Here is a 23,308-nt window from a genome sequence, read left to right as displayed (position 1 = left end):
TACCAGGACCTGAAGTATACTGGTTTGGCAGGAGGGCCACCACCAGTGCGCTGACTCAAGGCTTTCTCGATGAGTTTCTTGACCCTCCTGCGCATGTCATACCACCTGTTCTGGATATCATCCTTTGTGCGCAACATTGGTGCTTGTGAGTTCACCTTGTCCACGATCCTCGCCCACATCTTTGTTTTCTGTGACATGGGGGTCCTTTGGACCAATGTACCAAACAAATGTGGCTCTACTCTGATGATCTCGTCTACCAGCACTTCTAACTCACTATCTGTGAACTTTGTATTCTTATTTGGGGGCATGGTGATGGGTGGTGGTGGTGAGTGATGTGTGAGGGTGCAAGTGAGGGTGGGTGAGTGTCGGTTTTGCTAGGTGTATGTGTGAGTGCTTTTGGTGAGGTGCTAATGGTGTGAAAGTTGTGTGATGGGTGAGTTGTGAGTGTGTCTGTGGTTGCTGTCTGATGGTGTTCTCTGCTGGCTGTTGTCTTGAATTTGCAAAGGATCATGGCAGTGACTGGTGTCCTTTATATAGGTGGAGTTGTGGGTGTGTCTTTGTTCAAAGTTTTTTTTTGTTGATATTTATTGACTTTGTCATTGCTTGTTTGGTCCTTTTTTTGTATTTTTTCCTTTGAGTTTTCTAGGCATGAAGGAGATGTTCTTCTGACTGAGACGGACACTGATGTTGGCTCGTGCCGGCTTCTCCGTGTCTTTGACGCTGACTTTCTTCTATGTTTCATACGCGTCAGTCGCGGAGATCTCTATTGTTTCAGGCCCCTGTTTTCTGTGCGTGTCGGTTATGCGGCTTGGGCTCCGTGTGAGTCGGTCTGGTTTTACACACATTGCACCATACTACGCAGTATCGGACATCACTGGTACGTGTCGGTCGGATTCATTCCTGGTGCGTGTCAGTCGGTGCTAATTGCGTCCGGTTTCCAGGCGAATCACTGTTTTCCCTACGGCTCGGTAGTACGGCTTGTATTCCATACGTTTCGGTTGTAATTCACACGCGTTGCATCGTACTGCACGGTTCGTACGGCGCAAGGCCATGTCGGTCGGTACGTTTTGCGGCCGGAATCGGAATCGGCCTCATCGTAATGAAAAAGGAAGATAGAGATAAAAAAAGGTTTTTCAAAAAAGATAATGATTTAACTCTATACCCATTGGTTGCGTATTGTATTAATGAGTGAAATTATGGTTATTGAAAAAAAGGAGTTATCACCGTAAATATACAAAATAGTTACAATTATGATAAAAAATTAATTAAATGTGAGAGAAATAGATTACGTATGGATATTGGGCTTCATTTGTGAGTTTATTAGATGTGGTATGATTATTGAGAATCCTTAGATGTTGGTTTGGTTAAATACGAAAACAGGAAGTTTGTCATGCATAGGAAATGAATGCAGCGCCATCTTTTTAGTATTTACAAATACTGATTTTAAAGAATAAAAAGAAGAGGGACATGTTTGTATTCATTGTTTATTTTTAGCTTCTAATGTGTTGACATAATTTACTATGGATTCGTATTTGTTGGATGAGTGACACTTGGAAGTATATCTGTAAGAAATAAAAAATGCAAGAATTTGAGTAAATTTGGAAAAAAGAAAAAAAAATGATTATTAATATGTGTCATTTCATGTGGTGGTAGAGAGTTAAAGTAAAAATATTTTATATTTAGCTTTTGCAAAGGGTATACAAATACAAGGTAGAATGGTTTTTATCGGTACACATGCTGGATCTGCAACAGGATGATGGCAAATTTTGAAGACTTATTTGATGTAATGTTTACTGTAAGGAGAGAAGAACAAAAAAAATTAATAAAAGGTTTTTTCAAAAAGATTCCTACACATGTAGCAAGAAAAATGAAGAGGTCGGTGTATTTTTAATGACACAATATAATTTGAAATGTATTATTAAAAGTAGCATGTGTTACAAATCATTTTTGTATATGCATTTCGCAAAGGATTTTCACGTTACAGGTGGATTAATAGGACCGATTTTCAAAAATCAGGACACATTTTCTTAAAAAAAATTTAAAAAGTGATTTTTGAAGGTGATGGAAACATTCCTTTTTTAAAATTTTGGAGATGGTTTTGAAATCAAAATTATTATTTTTTGGGAGGTAATTTATAGACATTTGCTTCAAAACTGGATTGCAACGCTGGATTTTATGGATGGAATATCTTTGATGTTTCCTTAAAGACTGGATTGCCACGCTGGATTATTTGTTGCTTTATTTGAAAAAGAAAAAATTCAGGATTTTTTTTTTTTTTTTGGGGGGGTTGCTTTTTTTTAAGGGAACTTTCAAGATTAAAAGATTGCAGCCAATTTTTTGTGTTTTGCAATAAAAACATCTGTAAAAATGTGTCCTATTAGTCTAAAAAGTAAAACGGGAATGGAAAAAAAGGATTAACAGAAAATGGAATGGGTCAAAAACTGGATTATCAAGTTGGATGTTTAAAAAATATGAGGAAAAAAGAAAAAAGAGGACTCCAAAAGGTAAGATGACCCCACCTCTTAAATATTTTTAAATATTAATTTTGAAAAATGCCAAACAAAAAAGTTAGTTATGTAGAAAAAAACAGTAAGTTAGTACGTATTAATAATGGAGGATATGAGCAAGATTATCAACGTAGTCTGAAGCCACCATCATCGAAAACTGTTGAAGAATACCCAATAGTCTATCAGACATTTCCTTTGTTCTTTTTGAAACTTGTGGATTCAGGTCTACCTGTTAATGCTTGAGAAATTCTCATCTCTTGGAAACTTTGCTCCTTCCTCAAAATTTCCCAAAAATTATAAAAGTTAGGATGTGGTCTTTCAATTGATTTGTTGAAGGAGTTATGCCAACCATCAATGGCATTATTTGTTTTTGCTCCTCCCTCTAAGCACGTACGGTAGCAGTTCCACCACTCCACATGACAACGTGGCTTCCTCCTGCGACCAGACCTGCTTAGAGGGCCAATCCATGTGTCTTCGAAATAATTTAAAATCATTTTCAGAAAAATAGTCTGAATCGGTAATAGATGTGTAGTACTCATCTACACAGTCAGGAGGAACAAAACAAAGGGCTGTTAGTTTCTTAAGTTCAAATTGCAGTTTACTGTCAGAAAAAAATTCTTCAAGTAAGGATGTTTTTTGGATTTTACGTCAAGACGCCTGTGAAAAGTGGAAAAAGCATCCTTTGAATTTGGGTATCCATGTACAATTTGGTTATTGTATTAATCATCAGTAATTCAAAATCAATTATTACTTTTCTTGGACTTATGTTCATAGTTTTGGATTTAACCACTGACAAAAATTCAGTGTATGTTGAAGTATGTTTATCTGGCAGTAAACTGTACACTAAGGGGTCCATTAGGATGTCGGGTGGTGGCACCGCCGTGGTGCGGAAAAATGCTTTATTCCACCCGCGAGCAGCGGTCCTCACATCCGCCATATTGGTATGGCCAAACATAGCCCATTTCCCGACCGCCGCGGCGCGCACCGCCATCAAAGTGCGCCCACTACTGCGGCAATGGGAGCTAATGGAGTGTCCGCCGTGCGGAATGACTTCCGTCCCGCTCCACAAATTAGGATGACCCAAACAAGCAGACGCACCGCAGTGGAGAAATCGCCCAACCAGAGATGGCGGGAGCACGACAGCGGAGCGCGAAACCAGAGTCCCGGTCCACATCACCCGGTCACGACTGCCATGGACCCAGCTCTACACGTCTTTCCGGTGCTGTACCTGCTACATCACCAGGAACTCATGGCCTCCGCCGCGGACACCGCCGCAGGTATGCAATAACACAAACACAACACACAACACATGGGCTGACACAGGGTCCAAATCCACATCAGACACCCTGGTGGGGACAGGGACACATCCACAAGGGCACCCACGCATCACCCACCTGCCACCAAGTCACCCTCTGCATCCTGGACACACATCTTCCGCGACCATGCAGCAATGTCCCAGTCACGTCACCGCAGCGGTGAACACAAGGAAATACATGCACACAATGCAGAAGGCAGGACCAGTGCCAGGCATGCGCAGGGCACAAAGACCACAGGGCCACCCCCCCTCCTACCACACACTAGCACACGCCAGGTAGACACATGCCATGTGCCTCTCCTGTGCACCCCCATGCACAACAAGCCAGGTGAATCCCCACAATGCACCACACAACAAACAACCAGGGAGACAGACAAACAACCAGGGAGACAGACACTGCAGGAGTGGCTGCACAGGAACACACAGCACAGTAGCACAGGGCCAGGGAAACACACACACCACCACACCACCACACACAGGGAAACTAAAATGAGGACAAGCACCAAATGAACACATACAAGGAACAAACATCCAAATGGACACACAGCCTGCATTGTCACGCATACATAACACACACTGACACACAGACACATGCACACCCCACATGCCAACCGCAATGGAGCACAACAAATAGGAAAACCAAAGTGGGATGCACACAAATGGAAGGCCAAGGAGACACACAACAAGCATGTGTACATCACATGCAAGACAAGGAACAGAGAACAACACCCTCACATCACAAAGCACACATAGCTGGTACAGTCAGTGAGGTCAGACCACAGACATCACGGTGCAAAAACACAGGGAGGCAGCAAGGCAAACCATGTAGAGGCAGAAGGATGAAAGGAAGGCCCTGAAGTCAAACTGTGAACAGCCGCACATCTATACAACTACTTCACAGGAATACACCAGCAGCACTACACACAGGGACCATTGACACACGCCATGACTGACAAACACCAGTAGCAATCTACACACATACCCCCCTCACACCAGCAGCACACAGCACCAGTGCCAAACACATTGAAGGCTGGCAATACTTGCCAGTCAACACACACACAAACAATCACACACCCTGGGGGTAGCCACAAACATCACACACAGGGATGCCACAACAAATGTCTGCACAAAACCAACACACAAACACATACAGAACCACAACAAGAACAGACATGCCCTGTGCAGCTAAACTGGGGAAAGGCAATGGGAGCACAGACACAACAGGAAGGCACAACATCATCACTCAGGAACAATGCACAGACAACATACCACAACACACACAAGAAGTGTCCCATCACAGAAAAACACAGCCACATCAAACAAACAACAGATGCACAGACTCAAAAATCACACAACCAACAAAGCAGGACATCAGGGGATGCACACCAGGCAATGACAAGGCAACAGACACACACAGCACTGCATGCACAAACAGCAGTGTGTGCACACCAAGCATACCAGCCACACACAGACATCAATGACAGAACAGCGGCCCACACAACACCATACAGCACAGCACAAAGACAACAGCACACCCAGGAAGTGAAGCAATAACACAGACAACACACATACATCCAACACAACACCAACAGATGCACAAGTCCGGGACACAAAGGTGGAAACAACTTGACCAGAGGACTGGGCAGCACACACAGTTGGACTGCATAGGAGCAACCATGACTGCCAAACAACAGCACCAGCACATCACATACGACCCATTGGGGAAATGCCCTGAGTGACACATTGACCCAGGGCAAAGAACTGCACCACAAAGCACAGTGTCACAAATGAAGTGATGGGAAGGCACACACACATGGAAACCAAGGGAACAGCTGACACCAAAGTGAAGTGTACTGCATGCCAGTAGGGGTCATGGCAGGAGTGTACCATACACAAAGAGTGGGAGTGCAGACCCACAATGGGTAGGCATCTGAAGCACAGATAGGGGATGGCATGACAACACACACAACATGCCCCACTCGAGGCAAGAAGGTACCATCTGACAGCAAGGCATGAGAAAACACAACCACAATGGCAGTGTGGAACAGCAGGTCTGCACAGTCCCCACAAACAGCTACCAGACACATGGATGTGCAACAAAACACAAGCCTGACTCGCCAGTCACACACTCTGCATACTCACAAGTGACAAAAACAACAAGTAGGAGGCAGTCAGAACTGCAAGGACACACGAACACACTGCACTACATACAACTCACACATGTGCATACAACCACATCCACAGGGATGAACAATCAAAACAACAGGCATACAACTCCTGGGTGACACATGTGTGTAGTTCACAATGCAGGGGCATGCACACATCAACGCTCCCCACAAACTCACCCCCTTCACACTGCACACCACCTGACCATCCAAGAGCAAAATGGAAAGTAAGCCATGGGACTAGGATGACTGGCCATCACAAGATGACCACACTCATACACCACTGGGCACTCATAAAGGAAGAACACACATACATGATGACCCTGGACAGTCTGCCTGCAAAACTGTAAGCAGAAACTAACTCTGTGCCAGCAGTGCCCCCCAACCTGACATGTGTACAATATAGCCATCATGAACTAATCAAGTAAATGACAACTGCTGTACATTGTTAAATTACACCATTGCCCCCACAAGTATCTGGTTCAGGAAGAACTGAAGACCCTGTCACCCCAGAAAACTGATTCGTAAGTGAGCCCAAACATAGTCCATGTTAAAGTGGCACGCAGAGCATGTGGCACAGTAAACCATATACACACAACAAAAGAACTTTATTCAGTAAGGACACTGACAAAATAGATTACAGGAGCAACTGTCTTTATTCACATATTGCACAGATAGGCACCATGACAAGAGAAGAGCAAGGCACAAAATGCAGAGCATGTCCATGAGAAGCTGCACAGGCCAGGCCAAAACAGCAGTGAACGACAAGGCCAGTGGGCAGGACAAAGTGCAGAGCAAATGTCCATGAGAAGCTGCACAGGCAGGGGGCAAAACACAAGACAGTGGCCAGTCCAAAGTGCAGACTGAGTCCATGAGAAGCCGCACAGGCAGGGGGCACACAGCAGTGAACGACAAGGGCAGTGGGCAGGACCAAGTGCAGAGTGAGTCCATGAGAAGCTGCACAGGCAGGTGGCACACAGCAGTGAACGACAAGGCCAGTGGGCAGGACCAAGTGCAGAGTGAGTCCATGAGAAGCTGCACGGGCAGGGGGCACACAGCAGTGAATGACAAGGCCAGTGGGAAGTACAAAGTGCAGAGTGAGTCCATGAGAAGCCGCACAGGCAGGGGGCACACAGCAGTGAACGACAAGGGCAGTGGGCAGGACCAAGTGCAGAGTGAGTCCATGAGAAGCTGCACAGGCAGGGGGCACACAGCAGGGAACGACAAGGCCACTGGGCAGAACAAAGTGCAGAGTGAGTCCATGAGAAGCTGCACAGGCAGGGGGCACACAGCAGTGAACGACAAGGCCAGTGGGCAGGACGAAGTGCAGAGCATATCCATGAGAAGCTGCACAGGCAGGGGGCAAAACACAAGACCAGTGGCGAGTCCAAGGTGCAGACTGAGTCCATGAGAAGCTGCACAGGCAGGGGGCAAAACACAAGGCCAGTTGCCAGTCCAAGGTGTGGGCTGAGTCCATGAGAAGCTGCACAGGCAGGGGGCACACAGCAGTGAATGACAAGGCCAGTGGGCAGGACAAAGTGCAGAGCATGTCCGTGAGAAGCTGCACAGGCAGGGAGCAAAACACAAGGCCAGTGGGCAGTACAAGGTGCAGAGTAAGTCCATGAGAAGCTGCACAGGCAGGGAGCACACAGCAGTGAACAACAAGGCCAGTGGGCAGGACAAAATGCAGAGTGAGTCCATGAGAAGCTGCACAGGCAGGGGGCACACAGCAGTGAACGACAAGGCCAGTGGGCAGGACAAAGTGCAGAGTGAGTCAATGAGAAGCTGCACAGGGAATGTGTGCGACTGTACCTTTCCATGGTAAGCACCACAGTCAGGGGGTAACAATGTGTAGTACAGGCCCACCTGTGTGAGAGACAGGTGTGTGAGGGAGACTAACACTCATACTTGGCTGTCAGGCAGACTGGGAGCTGACTGTGTCTTAGGGACTGTCGGGGCACCTGAACGTGAAGAGAGCAGAACAGCTGAGGTAGAGATATCAGTGGCTTGGCAAGCCAGAGGGCTCCTTCGACCTGGTGGTGTAGTGGCACGTGGAGGTGGAGTCATGCAGACGGGAGACACGGTGTGGCTGGGAGATTGTGGAGGGGTGCCTTTCCACTTCTTGGGGAATCTAAATAGTTTGCCTGAATTTGGATCAATGGGAAGTGGTGTGGGCACAACAGGTACACTCACCACCAAAGCTGCATCAGGTGCAGGCACTCAAACCCCCTCTGGTGATGTGCTGGACCCAGCAGAACGCTTTGCCCGGCTTCGCCTCTGCCCTCTCTTCCCCTGTTTACTAGGTGTTACCCCTACAGTGCACTCCTGCTCCTGCTTCACTGGGCTTGGAATGGGAGTCGAGTTGAGTCCCTGGTGGGCACAAACACTGTATGCTTCTCTTTGCGCGATGCTTTAGGGGCAGGAGAGTCCTTGGATGGGGATGCCTCTGAGGCATGTGTGCCTGAGGCCTGCTGCTTTGCTTTTTGTCCACTGGTGTCACCTGACGGGCTTTTCTCCCTGCGCTCTGGGGTGGCTTTGGTCTTCTGTGGGGATGGTGTCTGCGGCCAGGACTTTGATGTATGTGGACCGTGGTCACTATCGTCAGACGTGGCCAATGCCAGGGGGCTGTTGAAGGGCAGACGTCACTGTCGATGACAAAGCCTGGACTGTCCGGTGCAGCCCACCCATGCCTGAATGTATGCCCTCCATGAAAGCAACCACCTGGGCCAATTTCTTGTTGTGGTCAATGAAGGCATTGAGGAGAGCTGTCTGGCCTACACACAGCTGGCGCAAAAGGTCCACAGACTCCGCACTGATGGCATCAGGGGGGACAGGGGCAGGGGCAGCAGTGCCAGGGGTGAAGGACACTCTTCCCCTCTTACTGAGGTGGACACAGGCAGCACCAGAGGAAGTGGCTGGGAGGGTGGGCACTGGCCGCTGTGTGGTGGAAGATGATGCAGAGTCCCCGTTCCCTGTGCCCTCCAACATGGATGCATCCCCGCTGGCATCAGATGATGTGGTGCTTTACGTCTCAGGCTGGGATTCCTCCAGCAGACTCCTGTCCCCCTTTGAGGCACTGGTGACATCTGTGTCACTGGGCTACTGTGCAGCTGTTGTGCTAGTTTCACCCCCACTGGTGTCCGTCGCCTGTCCCTCCGTGACCACAGGAGATGCTGCATGAGAGAGAGAGATGTAGGGTCAGGTCAGTGACAGCAACAGAACAAACATATGCAAGCAATGCATTACAAAAGATGACCACATCTACATGTTGCACACCACCCTGTGCAATCACATCGTGCCAACTCACTATATAGACTCAAGCAGTGCGTGAAAACTGGAAACTCAGGCATGAGTGAGCCATGTGAAGACCACACAACACAACACCCTGCTTGTGGCTCTGTTCAACCAGACACACAACTAGCTCTGAGCACACCTAGGGACATGATGGGGGCACACTACTGGTTGCCAATTACAGATCTGTATGGAACAGGAGGGGACAACACAGACCCAGACTACAACATGACAGTCAACAATGGACATTAGCCCATGCCACCCACCATGTTGTACTGTGGGGACAATAGAATGATGCACAGTGCTGTCAGATGTGTAGGACTCCCCAATCTGGGTGCATGCAATGGACGCATTGATGAAGACACAGTCAGATTGGGCACACTGACATTCCCTCCCATGGGATTCCCAAGACTACCCCAATGCAGAAGAAACCTGAAGAGCACAACTCAGAATGTAATGTGAATGTACAGCATCCAAATCACCGTTGTCAGTACAGGTAGGGCAAATGCATGACATCGGCACCCAGCCCAGCAGCCACTTACATGCCACAGCATCACACTACCAAGTTCACATAGGCCAGCGCTGGCACAGGCTCTGTACACATGCAGCCACTCCCAGCCAAAGTCACCCTCCCCAAATGCTCTCCCCAGGCTTGCTGCTGTTGCTCCTTCAAATGTGCATCCAGATCAGGTTGTGTCACCGCCAAGATGCGGCCCTTTAGTGGTGTCATGTTGCGCCGTGCCAAACGCCCAGTGCGAGGAAGCAGCCCCAAGGTCATCTCCGCCACGTTCTTTTCCAGCCGGCAGATGTCATCCCACCTCTTGTGGCAGTGGGTGCGCCATCGGTTTGAGACCCCCAGAGTTCGAATCTTTGCTGCAATGGCCCTCCACACAGCCTTACGCTGGTGTACCTTGAGCTGCAGGCATGGGAGACAAGAGGGGGAAATGATCAGTGACACAGTGTTATGTACCAACATCTATCAGTATAGCAGCAAGATACATACTCATCACATATCCAACGATATGTCTATCAGAGACTAGAGTACATCTCACATGGTACATCTGCATGGGAAATGCTGATGTGAATGCATGCAGGTGTGAGGGGGAACACAGTTCCTGCACATCTCACACACATGCAGGATGCCAGCACTGGAACCCCTATGTAGCCTGCCCACATCTCCAGTCCATTGTTGGGTTGAGCAACACATACATCACCTGCCTGGCTGGAATCTGCTAGAGACAGCTTAGCACCACTGAAGAAAATTAAAAATAGGAGGTCCCATGACGCCTAACGGTGGTTCACCGACTATCTGAAGGAAAAGAAATTAGCTCTGCGTCAATCTGAACGCAAGTGGAGACAGGACTACTGGCCTAATAAAAAGGCAACTTTCACATCGGCTCTTAAAGATTATAAAGTGCCATCCTCAGGTCCAAATCGGAATACTTTTCCTTGAAAATTTTAGAATCGACTAACAATGCAAAAGACATCTTCCCCATTGTGGATGAACTTGTCAAACCTGACTGTGTCACTGCTAAACCCACCCCATCACAATCTCTGTGCGATTCCCTCAACACATACTTTATTGAAAAAATTGCCACCATCAAATCCAGCATTCCCAAGGCCATCTCACCACCTGACCCCTGCTGTTCACACTTTAATTCTCACCATCTTGACCAAATTCCACTTATTACTCAGGAGATCTTTTCCTCCCTACTCAAAAGGGTCCGTTCTAGCTCCCCGACAGACAGTTGACCCCCTCACATCGTTCGGTAAATGTTTCTTCACTGTCCCGAACCACCATTGTCGCTCCTTAACAACTCCCTCACCAAGGGTATTGTCCCCAACTTATTCAAGAATGCGGAAGTCATACCCATCCTGAAAAAAACAGGCTCTGATCCTTTAATACCCAGTAACTTCCACCCTATATCGCTGCTGCCATTTCTAGGTAAAATTCTAGAGGCCCATGTCACGAACTGCCTGAGTACTTTTGTAGAGCACACCCACTACCTAGACTCACACCAAGCAGGCTTCAGACCCAAACACTCTACCGAGTCTGTTATCCTAGCAGCTCTCGACGAATTAAGGAAGGGGGCAGATCAGAACACCACGCAGGCCCTAGTGCTTCTAGATCTTTCGGCTGCTTTCGACACCGTCGACCACCATGTGTTGGTTGACCGGGTTAAAAGCACCGGGATCCGGGGCCTTTCACTAAAGTGGATCGCTTCTTTCCTCAGTGACCGCTATCAAGTGGTCCGCCTTGCCAATTTCTCCTCTGAGAAAAGAAGACTGACTTGTGGGATTCCACAGGGTTCATCTCTTTCCCCTCTCCTTTTCAATTTGTATATTTTCCCCCTGAACCTGGCCCTCCGCAAGAGAGAGGTCGTCACTTTTAACTATGCTGATGACCTCCAGCTATTTTTTAATATCGATTCATCACCCTCATCTATGAAGAACTTTCAATCCACTATGAATTTCATTAACAACTGGATGAATTCAAATCAGCTTACACTTAATCCCGATAAAACCGAGCTGATTCTTACTGGGGGCTCAGCCAACCCCTGGAATTCCAACTTCTGGCCTCAATCATTGGGATGTCCATCCTCCCCAGTCAGCTCAGTTAAAAGCCTGGGAATCATAATCAGCAACGATCCCACCATGAAGGCCCAGATAAATTCAATGGTCTCTGCCTGCTTCTTCCACTTGCGAAGAATTCGGAAAATAAGCAGATTTTTAACCACTGCCGCTTTGATCCAAGTCATTCTTGCCCTGGTAATGTCGCGTATTGACTACGCTAACTCTCTGTATCCCGGCATTCCAGCTTACCAATCACACCGGATACAACTGGTGCAGAACCAAGCCACAAGGCTTATCTACGGCCAGCCAAAATCCCATCATGTGAAACCTTTGCTCAAGAGCCTCCACTGGCTCCCCATGACTCAACGCTGTCTTTTCAAACTAGGCTGCACGATCTACAAAGCCCCCTCGGATCACGGTCCGGATTTTATTGCCACAAAAATACAGCGATATGTCCCTTCCCGTGAGTTACGTTCTTCAAATATGAACTTACTGACCCCCTGTCCATTCAAATGGAAAAAACACGGCGGTCTAAGATTCTCGACCCTAGCACCACAATTCTGGAACTCCCTTCCTCCTGAGTTACCTCCTATTCCAAAATCAGGAAATCCCTCAAAACATGGCTTTTTGCCCAGGCTTACAATTAATTCCCCTGTTTTTTTCCAAGCATTGGTCTCCGCTCAGTGCCAAGAAACCTTTTGGTGAATGTGCGCTTAAGAAATTATTTTAACATAACATAACATCCCATATCAACCTGTGTTTGGGGGGTGACCCACTGTGTCCAAGACTGCGCAGCCCCAATGTCCCTGCCCTGTGAATAGATAACTGTGTTATGGATGTCACATTGAGGGACATGATCTCACAACTACAAAATGCCGTTCACAAGGGCGGTTGTGTGTAATCTACAGTGCTGAGATGGCCCATAGGTGGAGTGCAATGTGAAAAGACTGATGTCATACTCTGTAAGTGAAGTGATGTGTCCTTGTCAATTCAATTCAATTCAAGAGACCTTTATTCGGATTTCATAAAATCCATAAAAGTACAACAAAAGAGAACAACACTTTTATACAATAATACAATCCATAAAAGCACCACAATCACAACAATTCATTTTCAAATATACAGCTGACATAAATAATTTTCAGGGATTTTCCATCGTTTTGCGTGCGTGTACTATTAATCTCAGAAAAGTGCTGGTGCGAAAAATTAGTTCATCTGTATCCAGGGAAAATAATAATGAACAGGATTCCCCCAAGGAAAGGGGTCTTAATTTTCTAAAATAGGGAGATAAAAACCAGTTAATATATTTTAAATAAAATTTACAGAAGAATAGGAAGTGAATGTCATTCTGTTTACTAGTTCCATCACATGGGCAGGGATTGTATTCTACTGTGTGATGATACCCCAAAGGGAAAGCCAACAGGAATTTTACAGAACCTGCCCTTAAACGAAAGAGCAGCGATCGTTCCCAATTGGACATGGGGAGAGTTAGATAAGATGGTAGTGGGTGCCTACACAAATCATACCCCATGTATGTGGCAACAGAAGATTTAGATAACTCCCTCCCCATTCTTTCTGAATTAAAAAGTGCATAAAGTGCTTGTTTAACTACGACCTTATCATTCTTCTCAATTCCAGTGGGTTCTAAGAAAAGATTGCCGTTATCCACTGCACATAATGTTTTAGAGACCTCGGCTAACCAGGGTATTGACATATGGTGATCACACTTTAGGCAATCCATTATAATGTTTTTTGTTAGGGTCGCAAAGTTATTTGTCCAAATCCTAATCCAGAATAGGGCTGGTCTGGCTCTAATAAAATCACATACATAAGGGAGATTTAGTTCTTTGTGACAGATGAATTCAGAAGCTGAAAAAGGAGCACCCAATATTTTTCTACAGAAACGATTTTCCTCACGTTGAATCCCTGATTTTCTCCCTGAGCCCCAGACCTCAGCCCCATACGTTGCCACAGGAATGCACTGTAATTTAAAAAATTTTAAAATGGCCCTAGTGGCACCTATTTTCTTCGGGCGTTGGAGGCTCAATATAGAATTGGTGGCTTTCGAGAACTTGCCCATGGCGTGGGCAGAATGCCCACTCCATGAGCCGTTCGCAGCGAAAACCAGTCCTAAGTACGGAAAAGAGGTTACGGATTCTAGTTTATCCGAACCTACATTTATAGTATTGAGCTTCCTTTTCCCGGGTCCACAAGACATGATAAAAGATTTTTTTAAATTTACACGCAGATCAAGTGCCTCCATATGCTGGACGAATGCTCTAATGAGCAAACGAAGAGCATTAGGGGTGCGGCCCATAATGACCGCATCATCTGCGTATAATAAAACTGGTAATGAATTCCCCTGGATAATTGGGACATCTCTCGTCACTTGTTTCAAGGCTTTGGCAAGACCGTTAATATAAATAATAAATAGCAGAGGTGCTAAAACGCACCCCTGTCTCACCCCCCTACCTATTTTTATGGGTCCGGACACATCGCCACCAGACCCGATCCTAACTTGCGCTTTGAGGTCCGTGTGGAGATAGGCCAAAAAATTAACAAGACTTGCATCCAGACCATAGTTAGAAAGCATAAGCCATAATTTGGATCTATTAACTAGGTCGAATGCGGATGAAAGATCCATAAATGCGAGATAGATTGGGCTAGAGCGGGCAATGTTATACTTATCGATAATCAGTTTCAAGTTTAGACACTGCTCCACCGTGCCCACACCACTCCTGAATCCCAACTGGCACGGATCCAATAGATCAGTATCTTCAGCCCACTCTATCATCCTGTTATAAATAACTCGTCCAAGGATTTTTAAAGTATTGTCCAAGAGCGAGATTGGACGGTAGTTGGCTGGATCTGACCTATCTCCCTTCTTAAAAATGGGAACTATGGTACTGGTCGCCCAGGTGTCAGGCATTGGCACCATAGGTAGACTATTAAAAACATTAAAAAGAATTGGTGCCCATAGATCCGTGTTATACTTGATAATATCTATAGGAAGCCCATCGGGACCAGGAGCCTTGTTACCAAGGCTTTCTTTAATGGCTGTGACTATCTCAGGGAGGTCAATCTTGAGATTGCATGACACCTTCAAAGAAGGAATGGTTACTTCCTTAGAAGGGGTAGCATATATTTTAGCAAAATGAGCCTCCCAACTACTACTAGTAATATTGCAGCTGATTGGGGATAATTGTTTCCCCATATCTCGCGTCTTCCTGACGGCTGACCAGAAGGGGCCGCTACTCTTCAAATTTGCACTCGCAACCAATGTTTCCCACTGTTCTGTCAGCAGGGCAGCCTTCCTTTCATTTGTCTTTAACTTATAGTTTTTCCTGGCCAGCTGTACCTCTAGTATACACCTTGGGTTAGAAGACAATGCTTCACGTAGTTCCCTATTTGCCATAGAACAAGCTGAATCAAACCATCTTGGTTCTTTCACTATCTTTGGCAGTGGGACTGACAACAATTTTTTAATTACTAAACACAGTTTGCCAAAGTCAGTGATTATTCTATTATTATTTCCATTTAAAAATAGACAAGAATTAATTAAATCAGAATGATCATTCTGCACATTTTCTAAAATAGCTCCGCTATCAATCCCCCTCCATTTTAGCCGCAGACCATCACCTGATGGTGTAATGTCTCTTGCACCATTAGATTTCGCATATACAGGGCGGGAGCCTAAATGCAAAGTAACTGTGAGGGGGTTATGATCGCCAAAAGATGTCTTTATCACCTTGGATTCCAGTACGCGGTCCAATAAATCAAGGGACATAAAAATAAAGTCAATGGTTGAACAACAATCACGCCCCCTAAACGTGGGGACATAGTCCATGTCAGGTATAAGAGATACTTCCATGGCATTTCCAAGGGTGTGTTCACTCAATATTTTTGCTAATTCAAACCCCCTTTTTTCAGCTTGGTCTGTGATGTTGTTAGTGTCCTCGATCCAAGACTTCTTTGTTAGTTTGGCATTAAAATCTCCGCCGATTAGAATCCCTATCCCCCCCTCTGATTCCAAGTTTATTTCCAATTTTCTTAGAGTCTTAGAGAGGGCTATATAGTTTGTGTTGGGTGTAGAGTAAAAATCGTTATTATAAAAATTAATTATAAAAATCCTGGGTTTTAGTTTCAACTCAAGGACCTGAATATTCGGATTTCCTTCTGATAGGTCTTTGATGGTACCTCCCACCAATGTGCTGACGCCTATAAATAATCCTCCCACTGCACGGCCAAAAATGGGCTTGTTTGAGGTTACACTAAAACAATGGTAACCCTCAATAAATAAATTGCTGACAGCCCATGTCTCCTGGAACATAACAATATCTTTGTTCTCCAATAGCTTGATCCATTGAGGGTCAAACAATCTTGGTTCCAACCCAGCAACGTTCCAACTAAGGATGGACAATTTGGAGCGTTTTAAGGCACAAGAGGCATTATAGCCACTAGGTTGCTTAGGTTGAATTGATGGAGTAGTTATGTTCTCTTGTGTAACTGGGGACATAGTCGAAACAATGCGTGGTGCCCTTGTCTCAATTTCATTGCATTGTACATTAGAAGGGTTTTCCCTGATGGTAATTGGTACATCCTCACTCCCCCTATTTCTTTTCCCCAGTCAATCTTGACATTCCAAGTTGGAGAGAGCATGTTCAAAACGGTTATGCGTTGGTATATTATATATATACCTTGGCTCGTTCTGAGACATGTTAAAATTTTGTTTGGGCCTTGCGTAAGGTCTCTCCCTTGGGTTGGGATAAGAGGGAGTGGGGAGAGGTAGATATGGCAATTGATGTGGTGGGGGTATAATCCGTTGGCCTAGTGAACGACCATTCCTAAAATTAGTATTAAACTCTTGGTAAGGATGTTCATAGCCGTTAATAATGTTGTGGTTCATGCCCGGTTGATCTGCTAAAAAGTTAATCCCAGGGTTAGAGTAAAGGTCAATTAAATGTCTATAAAAATACCCAAGAGGAAGCAGAGTAGTATTAAATTCCCAGGGTGAGGGCAATGGGGCTTTTGAGAGTGTAGACTGCACCCATTGTGGGGATCTAAAATTTATAATGATGCAGTCTCCTTCAAACTTTTTTCTCATTGGACCCACCCACCCTACCCTCTGGGTATGAATAATTTCCCCTGCTCCTTCCATTGGAAAGTTGCAATTTGCAGAAAGCCAATGGAGAGTTCTATTTCTTAAACTTGTATGATTTTCCTCTTGGGTTTCCCTCAATTTTGGGACGTTGGCTAAAACCAAGACATACGGACCGCAGTCTGGGGGCAAACTGATGCGGGCCGGAATCTGTCTCTTACTGATCACTTCAATTATATCGGGCTTATCTGTTGAGTGGTGTTGGTTAACATCCTGCACTTGTCTCGTTAGTGGCCTATTGCTTATATCAGTAGATTTCTCCCTTCCTCCCGAGCCAACTGTTGTGGTAGTTTTGGTGTCTAGTACCTGTCTGGATAAGGGTTCTAGGTTTGATTGATCTTTACTTCTACTCAGTTTGGATGTGGAGGGAGAGGCATTAGTCTCCACTATACTTTTCTTATTGGCCATAGTGTGTTGTGGTTTATGTGTATTAATGTTGGTTGCACCATGGTGTGTTGTAGTTATAGAATTACACCCTGCGCCTAATTTCAACACATGATCATCTAATGCCTTCAACCTCTTATCGATATTAAGGACTTGTTGATTGATGGGTCCTAAAAGAGTAGTTATTAAGGTCTCCAATCTCCCCCAAAACTCTTCATTCCCCGGCAGTGCATTAGTTAATGAAGTTTGTTCATTATTTTTGCCAAAGTGCGCTTCGCTTTGAGTATGGTTTTGTATTACGGGAGTGAGAGGCCTCCTCAATTGAGGGCGTCCACCATTCTCTCTGCGTTTATCTACTAGTGGCTCTATATGTTTCTCTTTTCGCTTTGCTTTTTGTTTTCTAGCTTTCTGTCCCCTTGTTCGTGCTGGTGTACTATCACTTTTTTCCCTATCTATAATCGATACATCCGTATCTAAGCATAGTTCTATCCCTTCCAAATGAGCCTGCTCATTAGTTAAGGATGGGGTAGTATCAATGGTCTTATTAGCGCTTGATCGTAACATAGACGGTGTTAGTGATAGTCTATTATCCAATATACGATGATTAGGGGATACGCTGTCCAGGATTATACAATTCACATTTAAGTCAGTACCTGGTAGCCCCGCGTAAGATGTTATATCCGATGTGGCCACCAGGGAATCCAATGTATTGTCCTGCAGCAAAGGTAATTGCGTGCTTAGTGGGAGCGAGAGGCGTCTTTCAGTGTTTTGAATGGCAGAAGCCACAACGCCGATCGTCCGCTGCAGCATTTTATCGATAGCAGTCAAACTAGGCAATGGAGTGGGGACAGTAGCAGTTGAGGGAGATGTTAACTGCTTACGAGTAGATTTGAGCACAGGTGGAGCTTTTTTCCCCATTTTCCAATATGTGTTTTGAGTATACTACGCAACAATAAATGGTTGAGTCCCAGTCACAACATGTACTATACTCACACACTTGGCGATGGCTTACGATTGGACACCAACTTTCAATGAGCCAAGAGGGGTTGCCCGGCCCGACCTCCAGCGACCCCGGACGGCCACAGACGGCCCGCCCTCTGCCCGGGCTCAGCCCGGCGCCGCCCGCGCGCGTCCCGCGTCGCGGAGGGAGCCGCCGATTTTAAAGCGCCTCCGGGCGCGCAATCAGCCGGAAGGGGGCGTGACAGTGAAGGCTCACGGGAGCTATAGTCTCCCCCCACCGCGGCCCTCGATGTCGTCAGGGCAGCGGGGAAGACAAACAGCGTGGGTGCCCCGCTAAAGATCCGCCGTTGAATGCCTCCGGTAGGTGCTTGGCCTGGGTAGCGTCAGTGCAGGTGCCAGTTCAGGTATCCCCCGCTCCACCGAGGGAGCCGCCGATTTTAAAGCGCCTCCGGGCGCGCAATCAGCCGGAAGGGGGCGTGACAGTGAAGGCTCACGGGAGCTGTAGTCTCCCCCCACCGCGGCCCTCGATGTCGTCAGGGCAGCGGGGGAGACAAACAGCGCGGGTGCCCCGCTAAAGATCCGCCGTTGAATGCCTCCGGTAGGTGCTTGGCCTGGGTAGCGTCAGTGCAGGTGCCAGTTCAGGTATCCCCCGCTCCACCGAGGGAGCCGCCGATTTTAAAGCGCCTCCGGGCGCGCAATCAGCCGGAAGGGGGCGTGACAGTGAAGGCTCACGGGAGCTGTAGTCTCCCCCCACCGCGGCCCTCGATGTCGTCAGGGCAGCGGGGGAGACAAACAGCGTGGGTGCCCCGCTAAAGATCCGCCGTTGAATGCCTCCGGTAGGTGCTTGGCCTGGGTAGCGTCAGTGCAGGTGCCAGTTCAGGTATCCCCCGCTCCACCGAGGGAGCCGCCGATTTTAAAGCGCCTCCGGGCGCGCAATCAGCCGGAAGGGGGCGTGACAGTGAAGGCTCACGGGAGCTGTAGTCTCCCCCCACCGCGGCCCTCAATGTCGTCAGGGCAGCGGGGGAGACAAACAGCGTGGGTGCCCCGCTAAAGATCCGCCGTTGAATGCCTCCGGTAGGTGCTTGGCCTGGGTAGCGTCAGTGCAGGTGCCAGTTCAGGTATCCCCCGCTCCACCGAGGGAGCCGCCGATTTTAAAGCGCCTCCGGGCGCGCAATCAGCCGGAAGGGGGCGTGACTGTGAAGGCTCACGGGAGCTGTAGTCTCCCCCCACCGCGGCCCTCGATGTCGTCAGGGCAGCGGGGGAGACAAACAGCGTGGGTGCCCCGCTAAAGATCCGCCGTTGAATGCCTCCGGTAGGTGCTTGGCCTGGGTAGCGTCAGTGCAGGTGCCAGTTCAGGTATCCCCCTTGTGTCCTTGTCTTTGTAGACGGGGACTGTGCTGCCCAGCTGGGCTCACACTGAGATGGACTAAAGGGGCACACACAGCCATCCAGCCAAGCAATCACTGTCCTGACTACAGCATGAACAACCCTCTGTGTCACTGTATGGCTGACAACACAACACAGGTCACTCATTCATACATGTGCAGGGAGGCAAACTTGTGGCATTGGGTACACACTCCCTCCCCCTGGAGACATCATGTTAGGCAATGCATGATACTATCCCACACTCCCAGGCACATACTGCATCAGTCCAACTACATGTGTTGCCCCCGTCCCCTCCCCCCTGTTGACGACTTACCATGACATTTTGGGCACCATATAGCCTTGGGTACTGTGTGAGCACCTCGTCCACCAGGACCTCCAGCTCCTCGCTCGTGAAGGGACTGGCACGGATCTTCTCTGTCCTTGCCTTCACTGTAGACATGAGACAACAGCAGCGGAATTGGGTGGTGAGGGGTCTCAAGCTGCAGTCCCTGGAGGCAGCAGCAGATGAGGGGTCTCAGGCAGCAGTCCCTGGAGGCAGCAGCAGGTGAGGGGTGTCTGGCAGCAGTCCCTGGAGGCAGCAGCAGGGGAGGGGTTTCAGGCAGCAGTCGAGGGGTCTCACGCAGCAGTCCCTCGAGGCAGCAGTCCCTGGAGGCAGCAGCAGGTGATGGGTCTCAGGTAGGGGTGGGCGGAATTTGCGGAATTAACCTTCGCAAATTATCGCGAGAATGTTTAAAATTATCGCAAACAAGCAGAAATATCGCAAAGATGCGGAAGTTTTTTTCCGGCATGTTCGCGAGATTTTCTGCATGGTTGCGGGTCGCCAACTTACCCATGTGGTTGCTTGCGGGCGCGGCCATCTTGTTTTGAGTTGTTCTCGCGGTGCATGATCGCGAGAAGAAAGACGTGATCGCGCGACGCATGACGTCACTGCGGGCGCGAACTGTCGCGAGACAGCGCAAATGGCTAAAAACAATACAACATCTCATGGAGAACGCGACCGGATCAAGAAAACTTGTCGGCGAACGCAGGGATTCAGGTAAGGCGATCGCGCGCGCGCGAGAATGTATCATTTTACAGCGCGAGCAAGAAACAAATTATCGCCAAGCTGCGGAAACCGGAATTTTTGACATTTTCGCGCTCTCCGCGGAACGCAAAAATGTCAAATTATTGCAATTTCCGCGAACGGAACGAAATTTTTGCCCAGGCCTAGTCTCAGGCAGCAGTCCATGGAGGCAGCAGCAAGTGAGGGGTCTCTGGCAGCAGGCTCTGGGAGTAGTGGAAATGTGAGGCTCAATTCCACACATATATAGTCCCTGGGGTCGTTTCAAAGGTGCCAAGCTGCAGCGATTGGTGGTCCAGGTCTGCCTCTTTCAAATGCATCCAATGACCGCCCCCGCGGTGGCGGAGCACGCCTACCGCTATTTTCAAAATTGCACCATGCCACTGCTATCCAGCTTCCCACTGGCTGTAGGGCAAGCTCCATGGTGGTGACAAACCGCAGGGGCCCGGTGTGCGCTAGCGCGATGGTGCATCTTTCAAATGCATCCAATGACCGCCTCCGCGGTGGTGGAGCACGCCTATCGCGATCTTCAAAATTGCATCATGCCACCGCTAGCGAGCTTCCCATTGGCTCTAGGGCAAGCTCCATGGCGGTGACACACCGCCGGGGTACAGGCGGTAGCTACCGCGATATGGATGGCAGAGCATGCCAACCGCCATCTACCCATGTCTCCATGCCTATCACTACCGCACATGTGTGAATGGGGGTGCTGGTGACACACCGCCATGGCCAGGCGGTAGCTACCACGATATGGATGGTGGAGCATGCCAACTGACATTTCCCCATGTTTCCATGCCTATCACTACCTCACATATGTGAATGGGGGTGCTGGTGATACACCGCCGGAGCCACGCGGTTGCTACTGCGATATGGATGGTGGAGCATGCCAACCGCCATCTCCCCATGTCTCCATGCCTATCACTACTGCACATGTGTGAATGGGGGTGCTGGTGACACACCGCCGGGGCCAGGCGGTGTCTCCATGCCTATCACTTCCCCACATGTGTGAATGGGGGTGCTGGTGACACACCGTGATATGGATGGCAGAGCATGCCAACCACCATCTCCCCATTTCTCCATGCCTATCACTACCGCACATGTGTGAATGGGGGGTGCTGGTGACACACTGCCGGGGCCAGGCGGTAGCTACCGTGATATGGATGGCGGAGCATGCCAACCGCCATCTACCCATGTCTCCATGCCTATCACTACCGCACATGTGTGAATGGGGGTGCTGGTGACACACCGTGATATGGATGGCAGAGCATGCCAACCACCATCTCCCCATTTCTCCATGCCTATCACTACCTCACATGTGTGAATGGGGGTGCTGGTGATACACCGCCGGAGCCACGCGGTTGCTACTGCGATATGGATGGTGGAACATGCCAACCGCCATCTCCCCATGCCTCCATGCCTATCACTACCGCACATTGTGAATAGGGGTGCTGGTGACACACCGCCGGGGCCAGGCAGTAGCTACCGCGATATGGGTGCCATACATTGTCACGAGGCATCGCCATTCAGGTGGCAGAGCATGCCAACCGCCATTTCCACATGTCTCCATGCCTATCACTACCTCACATGTGTGAATGGGGGTGCTGGTGACACACCGCTGGGGCCAGGTGGTAGCTACCGCGATATGGGTGCCATACAATCGCAATGGCCATCTGGCAAACATCAACAGTGCACAGTGCCCACATGGTCAATGGCACATCATTGTGCACACGATGTCAATGTTCCATTTACTACACTGATGGCTACACATGCCATGTTTGTGTGTGTGATTTCGTAGATTGGCCTGTACTCACTCACAAGTCACTTATGGATTTGATGGTTGGGTGGGTAGGACAGTGTTGTTCTGGACTCTATAATGTGTACACATGCCAATGTGTTGAGGTGCAGTGACAATCACAGCAATGTTTGTCTTAAAGAATGATGATCCATTTTGCATTGCCTCTCATGTCTGCTCATGCACATATTCCTCATTCCTGCGCCGATGGTGGTCATTGTGTGCCAGGTTGTAATGACGCATTAAGGTGTGACAGGTACAGCAGCTAGTTATGAGACAGTAGGTTTGATTAGTTGCACACATTCTGGATGCTATACTCCCAGGCGTGCCCATGTGAAATGTGGCCATCTCCCTATGTGCATTGACATTGACCAAGGTGGTGTTTGAGGTACTCGTCTTGTGTAAGTTGACAGGTGTGCCCTTTGTGTAGCTGAAGGTGTCCCCGACTCCCTACATGTAAGCTGGTCTGTTAGTCAATATTGATGTTAGTCATTGTTGTCGTTGTGTCATACAGAATGTGATATGCTGTGCACATCTCATGATGTATTGCACTGACATGTGTCCACTATCATCTCAAATAGGAGGGGGCCAAATTTGATTCGTCACTTGACGGTGCTGGAGGACAATGAGGATGTTGCGATCATACAGAAATGCTGTTTGGATAGATCCACCCTGAAAACCCTTTGTGATCTGTTGGAGGCCCCACCTGCAGCCTC

The sequence above is a fragment of the Triturus cristatus genome, chromosome 1_2, assembly GCF_964204655.1.
Source record: "Triturus cristatus chromosome 1_2, aTriCri1.1, whole genome shotgun sequence".
Classification (NCBI taxonomy): Eukaryota; Metazoa; Chordata; class Amphibia; order Caudata; family Salamandridae; genus Triturus; species Triturus cristatus.
Note: the sequence above shows the minus strand (reverse complement) of the source record.